This window comes from Phaseolus vulgaris, chromosome 8 (genome assembly GCF_000499845.2).
Source record: "Phaseolus vulgaris cultivar G19833 chromosome 8, P. vulgaris v2.0, whole genome shotgun sequence".
Classification (NCBI taxonomy): Eukaryota; Viridiplantae; Streptophyta; class Magnoliopsida; order Fabales; family Fabaceae; genus Phaseolus; species Phaseolus vulgaris.
The window spans coordinates 38,170,048-38,175,649 of record NC_023752.2 but is presented as its reverse complement, the minus strand read 5'-3'; positions in this window follow the sequence as shown (position 1 = coordinate 38,175,649).

Below are 5,602 nucleotides of genomic sequence, written 5' to 3'. Positions count from 1 at the left end.
GGGTTTATTGGAAGACAGTTGGCCTAATAGCAAATTCTTCAAAATGGAGGATTAGGGTTTCGTTCATCCTAATTTGAGGTCTTTTCTGCAACTATGTTTGCATAACAATTTGTGGAAGAATCACAAATTACATAAACAAGGTATTTTTTTTCAAATTCAAATTTTGATTTTGGATGAATTGTGCTGCCTTTTTGGGACTACATATACCTCCTCTTCTGGATTGATTATGCACTGCATTTTGAACTACAAGAAATATAAAAGTATTTGTTCTGTGCAAAATCTATTTCAAGATAGAAACACCAGATGCTCATCAATTGTTCTTGGTAAAATGAATCTTTTCTTTTACATATAATGGTTCAGAAACATGTATTTTGCACTGCATTTCATATTTATTTTCTTCGTCATTTTTTGCTTCTATTGGATTTTACACTTCATTTGATATGGATTGTCATGCTCCTTAGATTATGCACAAGCATTTGGTCATGTGCAGTGTTTTTTTTGATAAAAAAGCATTCTATATGTTATTATAAATAAATTAATGTCTCATTCAATTGGTTGGTGTTTCATATTATTCTAATTGAAACTATTATTCTAATTGAAACTACTTTGTTCTATGTAGGCAACATTTGGGGTTAGTAGTTGCACAATCTATTTAAAGATAGAAACACGAGAAGCTCATCAATTGTTTTTGGTATACTGGATATTTTTTTTATAGAAAATGGTTTTGTCACATGTATTCTGCAATGCATTTCATATCATTTTTCTTCCTCATTGTTTTGCTTCTAATGGATTTTGCACTTTAGATTATGCACATTCATTTGGTGATGTGTAGTGTTCTTTTTACAGATAATGGTTCTATCACATCCTCCACTTCCTGCTGGCCTTCTTGACCAGTACTACGTTTGTCAGCCACTCTAGGTATTGTATTTCCCTGATGTGTCTAGCGCTCAATAGTTTATGGGTCTCCTCCTTGATGATTTGTCGCCTATCGCCATTGAACTTTTTTGGTCTTTAGCAGACAGGTCAGACCTTTGGGTCCATGGTGTGGCGATGGCACAGGAAATCGGGGTCGATGTCAGGCATGTCTGAGGATGACCATGCGAAAACATTCATGTGTCGTGCTATGACCTCGACAATCTGGTCATGCGCTTCTAGGTCCAATGATCTACCAAGCTTGAACTTCTTACCTCCAATCTCCCTCTCCAGCACCTCCTCTGTAGGCTCGGGCTGTCCCTTCTAGGCGATCTCGAGTCGGGTGACCCCTTCTTCCATTGGAGGCTGGGTGGCTACCGAGCATACTCTCCTCTTTGTCTTACCCCCTTCAAATTCCTGCGCAATTCCTCATTGGTTCTGCGCAACTTTTCATTGTTTACTTGTTATCTGGCCAGATCAACCTGGAAACGATCCTGATCGACTCTGGATGCTGCTACCGCCTCCTGAAGGATGCGCATGGTCTCCATGAGCTGTTGCATGGAGACGTTGTCCCCTCCTGAGGGCGCAACAGATCCTTGTCTCGTGCTCCTCATGTTGCTGGTTGATCTTGCAGGTGACTTGATCGTTGAAGGTCTCGCCACGTCAAACTCCGTCTTCTACAAGTACGTTCCAACTAGCTCAGAGCAAACCTGCGAAAATCCGACGCTCAAGTCAGTAAACAAGACCACCAAAGAACTATGTACTCAGAATCTCGGCGAGACTCGTGCACTCTGTGATTCTCCCTTTCTCTCTCTCTCTGTAAAACTAGTCAATTGCCAGTATGAAAACGTACCTTCACAATGAGCGTGGAACGCCTTTATATACCCTGTCGCGCGCCCAAGTTATTCACGTACGAAGTAACTTAGCGTGTTTCTTTCATTGGATGTCTCGTGCAGCCTCAGCGTGAGTACCAGGTACGACTTGGACAAGCGCGCATACCAGGCATTACCTATCGCGTGAATGATCACCTCTGTTCTGTCCCATGCATGTTATGGGCTAAGAGAGGTTCAATCACCGACCGACTGCTAGCTCCCTTAGACCACTCTCATGCATGGTACCGTAGAACGCATAACCTCTCTGATCTCTGATACTCTGCCACACGAGGCTCGCATGCAACGCTCTCACTGGGAATCCCCTCTCGTTCCTGGCTCAACTGCGTGTGACACGACGACCGATAAGCCTCGTGGCTCATCTGGACAACGATCGCGCATCCCCTCTGATCACCGATCTCCGCCTGACCACCGATCTCCACCTGACCACCGATCTCCGCCTGATCACCCTCTTCAAGCCACATCAGCTTCCCTGGCCCACATGTCCCGCTAAGAACGACCCCCGTGGCCATCAGTCGCTGACGTCACCCTAAACCGATGACCGACTGGATCACAAGCCCCCCAGTCTCGAGCCGCGTACTCGTTCTCAACGAAGAGACTAAGTGCTCGTTCTCGGTGGCCACGTGGCAAGTGACGCCACACTTTCCTTCCCTAATCTTGCGACACGTGTGTGCATCAATGGCTAGCGTGAAACGTCATTTGCAGTTCCCTTATTCAAAAACTTACGCGCCTCTACTGTTCCATTATCTTCCCCAAGACGTTTCTCTGCAACTCTCGAACCCTCCTTCTGCGATTCATCTTCTCCATTCCCAGGCTACTAGAAACCGTTCGCGATCGCAAAAAGGTACTCCCTTTCTTCATCTATGGCATATTTGAAAACCTTCTACCGATTGCATTGCTCAAAAACTGCATTGTGCATACACCATGGGTCGTTTTTTCCTTTTCTGCACTGTACCAAGACCTCTTCTGGTTTTCCTGTGTTTCGTTCTTCTTCCTCTTCGTCGTTTTCATTCCTCTACCCCCTTCGAACCATAGCATTTTGCTCCTTTCGTCTTTTCTTGTTTTTCATTGATTCCTCACCTTTTTCTTTCTTTCTCCATTGTAGCTACTGACAATGGCTCGTACAAAAACCACCGCGCGCCTTGCCTCATCTTCTGGTGCACAACCTTCCGCCAGTGCACCTTCATCACCCTCGACGAGTGCGACTCCCTCGGCGAGTACGCAACCCAGGGCGACGCTTCCTCCACAAGGCTACGCGCAGGCGTACCAGTGGGCACCCCTCCATTTGCTTGCCGAAACATCTAACCAGCTTCCCGCCGATCATCTCGCTACTCTGCTGAAGGGCGTTGTGGATGAGCCTTCATGCGCTATCGACAGGGAGGACGACCGAAACTTGGGTGTGCGCATTCCCCCCCGAGGCATGGCCATATGCGTAGATGATAGGGCCACCAACGGGGTGCCCTTCACCTTTATCTACTCAGCCATCTTCAAGAGGTTGCGCCTCCGCCTTCCCTTTACCTTCTTCGAGAAGGAACTCCTCACTGAGCTAAACGTCGCCCCTTGCCAACTCCATCCGAACGGTTGGGGCTTCATCCGAGCGTTCGAAATCTTATGCAACTATTTTGGGCACCCTCCATCGACCGACGTCTTCCTCTACTTCTTTGAGGCCAAGAACCCGTGATGAGAATCAAATAAAGGAGGCTTTTATTAATGGAGGAAGAGGACATCCACCCTCACATTTGAAGTTCTTCCTTCTAGTCTTCTCAAAATTAAAAGAAGACATAAAATAAAGATGAGGCCCAAGCCCAAAGCCCAAGCCCAAGCCCAAGAAGGCCAAAGCCCAAAGAGCCCAAGTCCATCCCATGAGGGGCAAGGCCAAGCTTTGAAATACTCTTGTATAGTTTTAGGAGGTGTGGTTATTAAATAAAGGTGTGTGAAAATGTAAAATAAAGTCACATTGTCCATGTGACTTAGGAGAGTGGTGTAGGTATAGTTTTTGGGAGGTGTCATAGTAGAAAAAGGTCACACCTCCCATGTGACTTGTTTTTGGTGGGAATTTCAAATGAGTTTATTTGAAATTTCCCACCTATTTTTCAGCACCTTAGGCTATAAATAGAGGTGCTTCCTTTGTAAAATTGAGATTTGAATTCATCTAAAGAAACTATACTCAAAATTGGAGTGAGCATTTGGAGAGCTTTTGAGCTTCTACTCTAGTCTTATCTTGAAGGACCATGGTTTCCTCAAGTGGTGGCTTCCACACTCATCTAGGAGCATCCATACTTCTAGTGGCGTGATCATCCAACCTATCTTCCATCTTCATGAGCATTCTCTTCTCCTTCCTTTCTTCTCTTTCAATTACTCTTGTTGTCTTGTATTCTTGAGCAATTTTTGGTTCGGCTGTCCTTATTTTTCCAGCACCTATGTTTTGGTTTTCTAAATTCTGTTCAGCACATTTGTTTGTGGTTTAATTCTGTTCGGTCTTCTCTTTTATAATTCCTTTGTTGATTCAATTTGACAATATTTGGTTCATCCAAATGAGTTTGGGAATTGGTACTTGTATTGGTGAGTTCTTGACTTAGAACCATGATCCAACTTCTAAGAAAGTGCTTCTACATTTTCCAGCTCAAGGTGATTCCTCAAAGTGTCAAGAATCTTGTTCTATGTGGCTATTGGAATCACATCATGTGGTATCATGAGTCTTAGGTTCATTCTTGTTTAATTGTTGAGTTGTGTGCACTTTAATTTCAAGAGCTCTTTAATTTCTTGCAATTTAAGTTTCTGTTTTAGAATTTTAATTGAGTTTTCTTGCTGTTTTTCTTTTGCTCCAAGTGTTTGTGGAAAGGTTTATGGCACTCATAATTCTTATGAGTATGGTTGCTCTTTTGGAATGGCATTATCCTTCCTAGAGTTTACCTTAAGCTTCCTTTCACTTGTTACAATTTGTGTTGTGTCTTTTAATTTTTGAATCATGTCAAGTTTTGTCTTAAGTCATGTTATTCCATATATGTCAATACTTCTAGTAGTACTTTTATTGTTTTGATTGTTTCTTGCTTTAGTGTCATATAATTTTCTGAATTGATGTTGATCCTTTGTGCATTTTCTTTTTAGAATTGAGTTCATACTTGTATTCTAGACCTATACAAGTTCCAATACATCATTTTCTATTATGTCTTTGATAGTTCATCATTCTGTTTTTTTATTCCTATTAGGATTCCTCTGTTTCTGAAAAGAGTGCTTACTGTTTTTCCTTATTGCAACTGATTTACGTACTGTAAAATTCTGAAATTATGGATTTGAGATATTCAAAGTGTTAGAAAAGAATAGAAAAAAGAATCATTCAAAAATATGAAGTACACAAAAAATGATAAATAAAATAAAAAAGTGTACATTCCTGCCGAAAAAAATACGGTAATCTGGCAGTGATTTTAAAAAATTTATTTCTCTCAATTGGCTTACTGTTTTTAATTGATTCCAGTGCCATTTTTGAGTTAACATCTTGAAGTTTCTGTGGTAAAAATTTCATAATCCAGTTCGCTCTACAACGTTCCAGTTAAATCAGTGAATATCAAGCACAGTTTGCATAAAAAAAAAATTTCCAGTAGCTAAATTTTTTTTGTTTTCTTCATCTACTCTAGTGCTTTTCCTTAGGTAATCTTTTGTGTGCCTACTTTTCTCATTGAGTTCTTTATTTTCTTGATTGTCTTTCATTCTTACTCTTTGAGTTTGTCTCACATATAGTTTTCCTTTTGCAATTACCTTTCTTTGCTTATACCTTTTCTTGTTTGTCTTTATTGTTTCAT